This window comes from Physeter macrocephalus, chromosome 5 (assembly GCF_002837175.3).
Source record: "Physeter macrocephalus isolate SW-GA chromosome 5, ASM283717v5, whole genome shotgun sequence".
NCBI lineage: Eukaryota > Metazoa > Chordata > Mammalia > Artiodactyla > Physeteridae > Physeter > Physeter macrocephalus.
In genome coordinates, this window is record NC_041218.1 from 33945813 (window position 1) to 33959252 (window position 13440).

The 13440-nt window shown below is 40.0% G+C and overlaps 1 protein-coding gene across 1 annotated transcript in view; it reads right to left on the reverse strand.

Moving 5' to 3' along the window:
* The window catches only part of MET (MET proto-oncogene, receptor tyrosine kinase), a 135736-nt gene extending 122626 nt beyond the window's left edge, over positions 1–13110 (reverse strand). Inside the window, exon 1 of the mRNA XM_007116502.4 lies at positions 12873–13110. The gene's annotated coding sequence lies outside the window, so the exon portion shown is untranslated. The remainder of the gene's footprint in view (positions 1–12872) is intronic.
* Positions 13111–13440: the final 330 nt, after the last annotated feature.

Here is a 13440-nt window from a genome sequence, read left to right on the forward strand (position 1 = left end):
GGACATATATACACTACCAAATGTAAAATAGATAGCTAGTGGGAAGCAGCCGCATAGCAGAGGGAGATCAGCTCGGTGCTTTGTCACCACCTAGAGGGGTGGGATAGGGAGGGTGGGAGGGAGGGATACACAAGAGGGAAGAGACTTGGGGACATATGTGTATGTATAATTGATTGACTTTGTTATAAAGCAGAAACCAACACAACCTTGTAAAGCAATTATACTCCAATAAAGAAGTTTAAAAAAAAAAAGAAAAACTGGGAAGTTGCCTTTTAAGTAAAGAGTTGGAGGAAGAGAGGACTTAGCCATCTAAATACAGCTCTGCCTGGTGTGTCTGAAGCACAGCAAAGGGGCCAGTAAGCCTGGACCTCGGTGATTAGAAGATGAGATCAGAGAAGACAATCGGATCAGGCAGGGCCTTGTAGGCCACTGTGAGACCTGGGCCTTTATTGGAGTGAAATATGAAGCCACTGCAGAGTGTTGAGCAAGGGAACGATTATATTTGAATGGAATCACCTTGAGTGGGTGTGGGAGAAGACTGCTGGTGGCAGGGGGGTGGGATAGGGCTAAAATGGAGAAATGAGGTTGGTTGGGAGCTGGGAGGCTGCTGTTAATAGTGCAGGTAAGTGATGGCAGTGGCCTAGGCCAAGAGGAAGGAATAAGTGATGAGAGGTGGCTAATTCTGGTTATATTTTGAACGCAGCTAAAAGGATTTGCAGATGGATTTGGAGATGAGGTGTGTGAGGAAAAAAAGGAGTCAAGAATATGCTAAGGATTTTGCCTTTTGTAATATTAGGGAGAATGGTTCTGCCAGTTACAAAGGAGCTGGAGGATGGAGCAAGTTTGGCAGGGATGTGTGAAGATCAGTAGTTTTGTTCATGTTTGAGATACTTTTTAGACATCTAAACGGAGATGTTTAGTTTGCACTTGGATATTTGAATCCTGGAATTGGGGAGAAAGGTCTGGAGTAGAGACTTAAATTAGGAAGTTGTCTGCATATCAATGGTATGAAAGCCATGAGACTGGATGAAACCACCAAGGAAAGGAGTGCAGGGAATGAAGAGAGGAGAACCGCATGCTAGGGCTCACTGACGCCAACAGGCTGGGGAGAGCAGGGTGACCAAGAAGGAGCAGTTGGGTATACCGTCTGGCACCTCCGTCTACTACCATGAAACTTGTTCTCCCATTCCATATCCTATCTTGGTGCTGAACATTTCCCACATTTCCAAGACATCATGCTTGACTCCCACCTACAGGTGTTTTAAATATGTCCACCTGCATCCATCCCCAGGGCAGTATCACTTCTTACCTGGATTATTACAACAGCTTCCTACCTGGTCCTCCTTCCCCATTCTTGTCCCTGATCATCCATTCCCTGACGTAACAGAGCTATCTTTTTAAAAAGACAATCTGATTATTTTATTTTTATGTTTAAAAACAGTTCAACTCCTTAGCACAGCTTAAAAGCCATGCATGATTTGGCTTCTGCCTAATTCTCCAGCTTTGCCACTTGCCATCTCCTCCCTAGAAATCTAGGCTCCAGCCACCCTGTCCTTCTTTGAGCTGTTGAAGCAAGCCATGTGTTCTTCCACTCTGGGTTTCAGCACATAGATCCCCTTCATGGAACACCTCTGCCCTCACCTTCACCTGGTTAACTCTTACTCTCTCTTCAAGTCTCATCTTAGGGAACATTTCTTCTAGGAAGCCTTCTCCAATGGTTCTCTTGCCCTCTAGGAAGGGATTAGGAACTCTCCCATGTGCTCATACATCAAACTTGCCTCCGCCTTATCTGGACTTTATAATGTTGTGTTGTAATTTACTTATTCATACCTCCCACTAGACTATAAGCTCCATCTTTAGCCCCTGGCATACTGCCATTACATGGCACTTGGTAAGAATTTGTTGAAGAATAGATAATGGAATGAATTAATACATGAAAGAATGATCCTGAATAAAAACTCTGGCAGTATGGATATAACAGAAAGAAAGGACTAGATTAGAAATTTATGTGACAATGATGCAACATCAATACTGACCATTGAGGAGACTGAGAAATCAAAGATGGCTAAAAAAACGTCTACCTTGGGTGTAATAAACAAAGGTAAGGAAAATAGGCAGAGAAGAGTTTTGGGGCAAAAATAATAGTTCAGTTAATAACTGAGTGTCTGTTGGTCATTCAAGTGGCAGTGTCTTTAAGGTGATTAACAACATGGGCACAGTGGTTTAGAGAAGAGGGAGTTAGGGATAGCAATTGGTGAACCATTGGTCCATTGGTGTATTTGAAGTCATGGAGGTAAATGAGATCACCCATGGGCATGTTCAGTAAGAGAAAGGAGGGATTCAGATGGAACCCTAAAGATGAGAAACTAAACTTTATATCTAAAGGCTGAAGTAAAGGTTTGAGTGGTATTTCACAAGCTTGAGAAATTTCAAGAAAGGAAAAGCAAGATGTATAGTGTCAAATCTCATAGAAGGGTCAAGTGGGATAACAGAAGTGTCTATCAGATTTTTCCGTGAGGTTTCCAGTGATTAGAGTGAGGATATTCTCTTGGGAGTGGGGAAGAGACTGCTTGAGTTGAATAAGTTAAAGAATGAATGATAGTAGAAAAAATGAGATAGTGATTTTCAAGAATTCTTTATTTAAATGATAAGGCAGAAATAGGAGTGAATACTTAAGGTAACTGTATATTAAGGATATTCTCAGGGTGTGTGCTTCTTTCTAGAAGCAGCAAGTTGAGTAAGGGCTGAATGAAAAAAGGCGATGGAGATTTTAAAGATGAGAGGGGTTGGTAGGGAAGGTGGGATAGATGGAGCCAGGTGCTGGAAGATGTGGGGAAGAATGGGATCAGGACCACAGGCTGAAAAGACCATTTCATCATTTGACAGAGAAGGAAGTAATAACGGGTGACATAGAAACTATTCAGGCTTCTGTTTGCTCTCTAAACTATGAGGGAAGATACTACACTGAGAAGGGGAGCCAATGAGATTCAAGAGCTTGAGGGAATAGTGGAAGTTTGTAATCATTATGGTGGGAAAGGGTAAAAATGAGACTAGAGACAAGTAAACAGATTTGCTGGTAAGAGAAGCAGGTGCTATGAATTGGCCAAAATGGGCAATGACCAAAACAAGAATAAAAGTTCTTTTGAGATAATACTTATCCTAATGCACAATGCTCATTTTCATTGAGTATCTAAACAGTCAGCATGGCAGATTTGGGAATTAAATGGTCCCATAATCATAACCTCTGTAGTGAATTCTTTGTAATGTTTATTAATTCATCAGATCTATGAACGTTTACTAAGAGGAAATGCCAGCATTTGATTATTTTTATTTCAAAACCATTATTATTGAAATCTGTAAGGAATAACTTCAGGGAAAAGAAAAACATATTGAAACAGATACTCTGTTCTCTTTTCAATAAGACCAACAGTCTAAAGATGTTAAAGAAATGAATCAGATATAATAATTATCTAAGTCTGAAAATTAAAACCCATTTAGGAATTGTGAGGGAGCCTTGATCCTAAATACAAGTCTTGTTATTCATTTAGAATCTTTAATAACATTTGGAAAGCAATTAATCAAGTTATGACATAGATTCAAGAGCTGTCACCTTTCATTGTCATTAATGAAACTGTCTGGGGATTTATCTGCACTTTTCTGGTGATTTAAAGAACAACTTTTTAGTAACCTATTTGAAGACTATAAGAATGTTTAAAGTCATTGGACCTTGACGTACAAATTTCAATGAACAATCCAAATGTGTGTTAGTGAGACTGAAATAAAATTTAGAAGTATCTTAATTTTGACATGACAGAAAGTGAATTTTAAAAAGTCCAAAATGCATATTCATTTCTGTTAGGAGAAAGCTTTCTTCTGTCAACAACCTTTGCTTTGATTGCTTCTTTATATAATTCAATAGAACTTAAAATATTTACTGTACACTTTTACTCTCAGTTAAAAAAAAAAACAGCTAGGGTAATATTTTAGGTCCAAAGTTTCACACAGGCCCTGAATGATTCTATTTGTCTGCTGTCTGTATCTTAACTAGAGAGTGGTCAGGCGACGAGCTCACTTTGGACAGTGTGTCCTTCAGCAGGAGCTGGAGGGATTCTGCCTGAATGTGAGGCCAGAATCAGATGACAGCTGCTCACCTAAGATTCTCAGAGTAGCAAAAAGACAGGAAGTGAAGGTAGGCCCTGATATAAGCTTTCCTTAACTCTTTAGACTACTGTATAAGTTTAGAACATGAGAAGTACAATTCTTACGCAGACTAAAGCATGAACTCTGTACAATCGAGACCCAAAGAAATGGTCTCAAGATAATATCTGCAAGAAAAGCTAATATACATACATTGCAGATGATAGCCCAATGGAAAATAATTATTGATATAGTTTTAAGGGCCATAACTTTTGATCCCAACAGTAACAAATGGATTATAATGCCCTGATATGCTAGAAAATTTTAGTTATGAAAATGGTATAAAACATTTGTAAGCTGGGTTTTTCTTTTAATACTGTGATTCCTTCTGAGAACACAGAATTTCATTTACAGTGTTTTTGAGTAGCTAAAAGAGTGCATAGGACATGCCTCTGACATTCAGAATAGAAGTCCCTCTTTTTCTGCTACATATTCCTGCTATTCTTACTGGTAGCTAAGGGTAGGATAGACTAAGAGGGCTGATTTAGAAATGGGTAGATGATAGCCTAGTTTCTCCCAGAATCAAACCACCTGTGACAGAGTTGGAGGAACCTTCGACTTTGCTTATCATGTGCCTACCATTTTCCTGTGAGCTTCCTTTGATTCCCCACTCAGTTTTGACCAGCCTTTTTCCTATTTGGAAGGTGGCAGCCTGATTCCTAATGGGACACTCTCTTCATGACTTGCAATGCACCCAAATCCATGACCCTTAAGCGTATCCACCCACCTCTCCATTCCTTTAACCTTGCTGACCCATTACCCTGGCAAAACCTGCAGGTCTTCTGCTTCATTATCTATTTCCTATACTTGTAGCATGAGAGTTATCACAAAAATGTCTTAAATTGAATGACATTTTTCCAAATGTACAAATACAGAGGCATTTGACTGCTCATTTATCAAGCTGTGAGCCCTTTTAATTAGAGTTTAAAAAATCCTCTAAATGTAAATGTGTACAAACACATGGATATATAATTATTACTGATGGTTTGGTCAACCACTGAAATTGAAATTAAGCATGTGAAAACTACATAAATAAGTTACTCCTTATACAGTGCTATCTACAATTAAATTTCAAAACAAGTTTTAATGATAATATATGTATTCAGCAAACGTTCAGATTCACCTAAGAAAACCTCCATTTCAAGACCATAATAGCACAATTTTCCTTTTTGTTCCCACCAACATATAAAAAATGGACAAATTCTGGCACCTCAATGTCATAAAGAAACAACACACTTTTGATCAGGAAAGGTTTTCTGGGGACAAAATGTGATGAGTTGTTAGAAATTCACAACATGATATCAAGAAAAATGTCAATGACCACGCTTCAGTACTATGCCTTCTAAATACTACTTTCTTTCTTTTAGAGAGAAGGAGTTGCTGTCTCCATAGCCTTCAGTACTCTAATCATGTGGATTTCAATTGCACTTAAAGCTACATATTTATTTCAAGTCTATATGGGAAGTCTAGTTACCAGAAAATACACACTCACAAACAGGAAATCTGACTACAGTAAGAAGGTGTTTTTTCCCCCCACACAATAGAGTTCAAAGATGTGTCATCTATGTAATTTGGAGCAAAACCCAACACCACTATTATTGTTGAGTACCCCTCTCTCCCCTCCTATATTATGGCAACTTATGATTATAGCATTATGTTTTCCAAGCCTGTTTGAACTTGCTGCTCTTGCTTATAGATACAAATGACCTGCCCTTTTCTGTGCAAAGCTTTCAATCAGTAAGCATGTCAAGGTGGGAGGAAGGATGGCAGGAACAGTAAAAGGGAAAAAAAATCAATTTTCAGAAAGCATATGGTAACAACTGAATATTTAATCAAATTAGCCTAGAAATTCCTTCCTATTTTCAGCACTCTTTGCAAGGCTGTTGTGTCATGGTACAGAATGAATTTCAATAAATGTCATATATTTAGTTAGACGGCTTATTTTTAAAATTTGTTGAACTAGGTCACTGACTCAGAATAGATCTCATTTTAAGACATGACAGATGGATACTGATACTGAATAAAAAGACTGACATTAGTTGGAAGGTTCTGGGCAGAAGAAGAAGCCATTCATTTAACATTTAACAAAATATTTACTGAGTACCTACTGTGTGCCAGGATAAAATGATAAACATTTGGACTTTATATTATAATAGAAAGAGGAGTTGTTCCAAAATAATTTCCTTGGGGTTAGTAAGGATTACAATGGAATACCAATAGGGAGCAAGGTCCTTAAAAGTACTTACATTTTTCATATTGCACCAGAAAAATGCATTAGTACTCATTCAAACATCCATTTTGTTATGGTTGCAGGATTTTAGACCTAACTCAGATTTTTGAAGATGTTGTTTACTGACCCTTAACAAAAACCAACTTCCTATTTTTCTGGAACAAAAGGGGCCTTACATGGTTTCAAAGATTTCTTAGACATCAAAGAGCGTAGAGAGACATATAGTTTATGGGTAATGATTTAGGATTTAGTGAATCAAAAACACATGGATTAAATTTCCTTTAAAAGACCCCTAGGTTTAAATTTTAAGAGGTAAAATGTTGGTCTAAACACACATTAGTCCCAAAAAAGCCAAAATTTATTTTTAAAGATAGTTTGAGCTGTCTTATGGACCTAAAACTTGGCTGGGTTTTACTTTCCCACATGATTAGGCCTCAAAGGAGACAACCTGCCTTCTGCTAAACAAATTTACTCCACCTCTCTCATTTGTGAAGACTACATTATTTCAAAGGTCTCTAGCTCTGAATGCTCTTCTTGATATTTTCAATAAAATATTAAAAACCAGAAACAACCCATGGTCTTATTGAACAATTGGAGTACATTTTAATTCCTCCAAGTCAATTATTTTTTTTTTTACATACAACTTTAAAATTGGACCTGAGATTCTAGGTGCTAGGTTCAGATTTCCAGCTATCAGAGAACAAGAGATAATTTGAAAACAGGAAAAGGCCACTGATCTTAATATGTACACTGTTTCATGACATATTATTATATTTGCATTTAAAATAGTAGGAAGAAATACAGTACATGATCTTCCGTTCTAACACAATGGCTTTCCGGAAGGCCGCTAGCCTGGGTATTTCACCGCGTTTTTAGGATTAAAGGAAACAAGTTAGTGCACAACCTGTGAGCTTTTATTCCTTTGGAAAAATAGACTGCAACACTGACCTAATGGCTTTTAAAGGGTACTCAAAACCAACACAGCGCACGTTTTGAATTTCAGTGGTGGAGGAATAACAACTGGTGAAGTCCAGGCAGGTCTTAAAAATCAAAACAAAACAGAGAAAGCACCAGCATTCTAAACAGAGAGTTTATTCTGAATGAGAACCTGGAAATGAAATAGGAAATCTACATATAAAGTTATGATGAATTTAGATTTCAGGAAATTGTTGCTGCAGTTTAAGAATGAAATGACTACATTACTCTTATAGTTTAGAAATACACATAGTTTGATAGAAAGTATGTGGGTTGATGAGTTTAAGAAAATAAGTATGTGCTGATAGATGATGAATTAGAAAATATCTCTTTTTTTTTAGTCGCTAATTTTCCAGTGAGGAAAAAAGGCTGAGAACTCTAAAAGATAAAATACTTTTCAGAAGCAGTCCTGGGGCTTTTTGGCTTGCATGCTGCTGAATTAAACAGCACCTGCGGGTGAAACAGGGGACCACTTGGCAGGTATAGTTGTGGCCAAGATTGTAAATCTGGCCTGCAAACATTTTGTCTCTCTAGCTCAAACAATTTTAAAGATGCTGAGTCAACATGTTAAAATTGAGAGATTTCTAGCTTCTGAAAAGCTGAAAGACACCACCACATGGGCCCATGCCACTCATTGAGCCTCACGGCAACTCTGATGATGCCAAGCAGTGGCTGCTCCCTCTTAGGTAGGACTTTTTCTGAGCAGGTTTTTGGTCCCAGTTTTTGGTTAGTTTTACTCATTTAGGTTACCTGTTTGCAAATCTTCATACAGGATACAGAAAAGGCATAGGGGGAAGAAAGAAAAGAAGGAGAAAATCCAACACAGTGGTTTAACACCGGAAAGGGAAAAGGAAGGAGAGAGAAGGAAGGCCAGAAAGAAGTTCACAGCAGACAGAAGCTGTAAACCATCAGCAATTGCCTCCTTTGCTGTCTCCAGATTTATACTACGAAAGGGATCTGTGACAAAGCTATGGGTATTAGTCTCATCAAATTCCACTGGGTCAGGGTCATTGTGTAGAAAATAAGAAAGAAAATTGTCTGAATGGAGCAATATCCCTGATCAAGGATGGGGTGTGGGGATGGGACCAGGTAAATGCAAGAAAATACCATGGTTCTTTTCTTTCATTGCCCTCAAACCAAGGGATGTGGGCCTCTCCTTCATCTTTACCTTTGAGACTAATGAAGTATGGCAGGCACTGTCCAGGTACTTCCCATAAAAGACCAAGGACTCCATGTACAGTTGTGCAGGCTGTGCATTGCACAATTCCAGAGATAAAAAATGAGAATGACACTCCCAAGGAATGCGAAGGAGAAGCTCTGCCTTATTCTTTCATCTCCTTCAGGTTCTAGCTCAAAGGCCACCTTTGAATTAAGGCCTTCTCTGACCCCACTACTGAATGTTTCAGTCACCAGCCCATTCCCTCTTAGCCTTGACAGTCCCTACTCCTCTTTCCACTTTATGCTTCCTTATAGCTCTCATTACCACTTCACATACATCTTATTTATGTGTTTTTATTTACTGTTTGCCTTCCTCATTATAGAACAGAGCATCATGAGGCCAGAGACTTTTGTCTGTTTTATTCTCTGCTGCATTGTCAGAGTCTAGAATCATGCCTGGTAGGTGCATAACAAATTATCCTGAATGCCTAAATCCTCAGTCACATTCTTAGAGTACAGGAACCTGGCTTTCACTAGAACCTGTGATTCTCTGACCATTTTTCATAATTGCTTGGGCCAAATTTCCTAATAATCCTTTGTTATATTAGAAGAAATACTTTTCAAATCCTATGGACCATTATATAATCTATATGGCCCATAAACTCTTATATAATTTCTATTTGCCCTGTGCTACACAATCACAGAAATTTAAAACAATAGGAGTAACCTGTATAAACATACTTGCACAAATTTATACAATCACAGGAGAAACATGTATACTTGGGTATGCAATTAGCCAGTTCACTTTTTTTTTTAAATTTCACTGTGCTCACACCTCCTGTTACAAATGCCACACGTGTGATTTTTCTCTCAATTATATTTTACAGCTTATAAAAACACATTCTTCATTTTGTCCCTTGAAAAGCAAAGTAGTCAGATTTTACTGGATGTTTTTATTGAAACAAATCCCAAGGGGAATATACTAAACTGTTAAACACAGCTGAAGAGATATCTGAGAATGGGTTTTCTGATAGAAGGGTAGATTACAAAATTACTCACAGCTCTTAATCTGATAATAGGAGAATGCCCCACACATGTGAATGGAGCTTTTCCTCGGTATGCTTTACTACAAAAAGAGAAAGGGAGAAAAAGAGAACTGGAGAAACAGAAGGTGAGAAAAACTCCTGAGACTAGAAATGTTAACAGTCATCATTTATCACTAACCTAAGGATCCCAATGTATGCCTCAGTGCAAAATGCTTCAAAGAGTTAAACTTCCTTGATGGCTGGGCAGAGGCTGTGGTGCTGTTGAGACAGCATGGGGGCTAGGCTCATGCACAGGTTCCCTATCTATAACATGGGGAGGTTAAGATAGTGAAATCAGCCTTGCCTATTCTGTAAGGTTGTTGTAGTATCAGAAAGATGATATACTCAGAAGCAGCTTCAAAATTTTAAGAGTTAAGTTCCAATCTTCTGATTTTAAAAAAATTTCTATTATTTAATAGCAAGTGGGATGGTTTCCAAGGCTGTCACTCTCTTGTAATGTCTGCTTAACAATTATGGACCTTGATTCCATTTTGCACGAGATTTAGTTATCTGAATATCTAATTCTTCAAGGGCAGACATTTCACTTCTTCCTTTCTAAAAATGTTCCTCTAGTACCAGACACATATGATGTTTAACCTACAGTTCTTAGCTATTTTTGCTGAAGCAAATGTGGGCCTGGCAGCAAATCTGTTGAGAACAAGGAATCAAAGTGATCCTGAATTGACATTAGTCAGTATATCTATCATTTATTACTAAGAGGTGACTATTTGTTTTGCACTGAGCAAAGCCCATGAAGAAACTCTGCCCTGAGGGCTCAGAGTCAAAGACACCAGTTTCAACATATACCAGTGAGGTAAACTCCCTGGCACTTGAGTTTCTGCATATTTTCTCCCCTTAAGGTAGCACAATTAGGAAATTCAGTATCCCATTAACAATCACAGCAGCTCAAGAAAAATACTGGGGATGATGGGAAAGAAAAGCATAGATAATTCTGGTGAGACTAATGACAGTGAAGAAAACATGAAATTAGAGGGAAGAAATGGGGGCACAGAAAGCTTGGAAGCAGCTCTGACCAAACCAAGGGGGAAGAGATGAGGAAGAAGGGGGCAGAGAGATGGGAGGTGCTCTGAATTTGTAGGGAACTGTGTACTCATCATGGGTGTGTCACCATAGGCACTAGTGCAGCCACTTAGAGAAAGGTGTGTGTCCTGAGAGAATGTTAACCCTTTTGAATTATTCACTTTGTTTTGAGATGACCACATTTGAGAAAAAGTTTATTTGAGGCTATCATATAGATGTGCAAAAGGAAAATAAGACTAATGCTATTTTGGACTATTTTTTTTCTTTTTTAACCAACAGCTAAGGAAATTGATTCTTGAAATGTATTTCTTAGTCTAATTCTCCTTGGAACAAATTTTAAACAATTTCAAGATTATAGTGGGTCATAGTCTTAAAAGGGATTTATAAGATAAGGGTTTTTCTGCTGCTTAGAAAAGTGTCATTTTTCTTTTATTGTAGGTTTAAAAGTCATGAAAATATTAGTTACGAACTTTCATACTAACTGGCTATGGTTAATCTTATACATCTTTATCATTCAGATAAACCTCAACCACTAATTCTGAAGTCATGGAAAGTACATCTAATATAAATCTCTACTGTGATGTATTAAGAATAAAGCAATCTTTGAAAAACCAGTAGTCAGCAGATCATCTTCTAAATGCCATAAATTCCATTATGTTAAAATCAAAATATTTTTACGGTAATAACTATAGGTTTATGCACCGTTAAGTTTGAAACCTGAACAGAATTTTTAAAACACCAGTAAATTTTATAGGCAATCAGCCACATTTTTGGTACTACAAAAATTTCTTATGAGTGATGTAAATTTTACTTGTATTATTCAGCAACTCGAAAAGAATGAACACTGAATACACCACAGACTTGCAGTCTACAAGTGGAACCAAAGCACCTCACTTTCTGTTCCATTATGGAAGTTTACATGTTAAAACAAAGCCCAATAAGCTTGGAGCTAGAAAGAAAAACTATGTACCTGTAAATAATCCAAGCACCACTTACAGTTTACATAAAAGCACAATTTATGTCCCAGAGGCACAGAGAAACACGATGTACATCATTTTCAGATCATCTTCATGCAGAAAAAATTCATTAGTCAGCTATAATAGTTTAGCTGTAAAGGAAAATGTTTTTCTGAATCCATTTGCATGGCAATGTGCATGTGTCTGCCTGATGGAAATGACAAAATAAACCTCCACCCAACTCTACAAAATGTGAACAGTGTTCTTAAAATTCAGGAGAGGGTCCAGATAGTCTATATTCTCTCCAACGTCAGTTTTTACAGTCCTCTCATATTCACCGACCGTCTTAACTTGGCAATTAAAGTATCCTGATTATTTTGCCTAAGAGAGTTGACAAATATTTCATTCTGCCCCAGGGTCCTTTGCACATAAAACTGTGATAAGGTAAAACACACTGGGCAGAACTATTCATGCAGGAGCCAGAGGAACTCTCTCCAACTGCCAAATTAGTAAATGGCTCTTTTAAAACATAAAAGGTATGAAATGGAAAACCGTACTTTGGAGTAAATTCTGCATTGTAGATAGTCTGTGAAAATCCTTTCGTTCGTGCTTTAATTACTGGCTCAGTAACAGTCGTAGCCAGATTGCCCGACCTCTGGTTATAATCTATTTCACCTAATAAGACAGATGTCCTCCACAGAGCCCCAGCAGAGAGATAAGGTAAGATTGAAAACGATAGGTCACAACAAGCCCTGTGTATTTGCCAGAAATTAAGAATTCAGACCCTCACAGAAACACCTGCCCCTTGGAAGGGGCCCCACGTGATACAGATATAAAGCAAGGATAGGAACAAGGAAACTGCTGGCTCGAAGCTTGCTGGCCACATCACCCTCTGTCAGGGTGACCGGATCACTTTTGTAAAGGCTGAGTCAGATCACAGCCTTGAAACTTGCTGGGCCATAACAGTCATACACCATCGCCCACCCCAGCGCCCCTCTCCTGAGTCACACAGGTGTCTGTCAGAAGCAACCCCCTAAAACGAAAAGCCCCATTCTAGTTTCGACCTCGCCCCTGGGGCCACAGCTCTTCAGTTTCTGAAGCCCCTAAACTCTCGCCCACCTCCCGGGTCTTGCCCTCTGGAACAGCAGTCAGGTCTCTTAGGGGAACAAAGAGCAGAAGGGCAGGGGCGAAAGATGGGGTGCAGGATACGAAAGGGGCTGTAGTTTTTACCTTGCGGCGCCCAAGAGCCGGCGGAGGAGACGTCAACCGCGCAGGAATCAACCGCTTAGGGACCACCCGCGCACTCCGCGCCTCCCTGCCTCCTCGCAGCAAGTCAGCTGTCGCCCCGCATCTGGCTCGCGCCCTCCGCTGGGCTTCGCATCTGGTCACAAAGCGCTCTGGGCGCCGCAGGCGGCGAGAGCCTCCGGGTCACCTGTGGCCGGGCCCAGCCGAACGCCCTGTCCTCCCGCCGGCCGCGCTCCCTCCGCCCCTTCCCACCCGCGTTCCCTCCGCCCCTTCCCACCCGCGCGCTGCCCGGGCCGTGACTCAGCCGGGCATCGGCGCGCGCGGCCCGAGGCGGCCCGGGCGCGTCCAGCCGGGAGGAACGGCCAGGAGACCCGACTCGTGCTCTCGTCCGCCCGCCCCTGCACGTGTCCGTCTGTCTCGTGCGCTGTCCGTCCACCTCGTCCACGCGTCCAAGGACCGCTGAGGTGGGGACTGGCAACAACACCCTGAGGGGGAAATCGGCCCCCGCCCTTCCTGCCGCCCGCGCGCCGCGCCGGGCCCCGCGGGGGTCGCG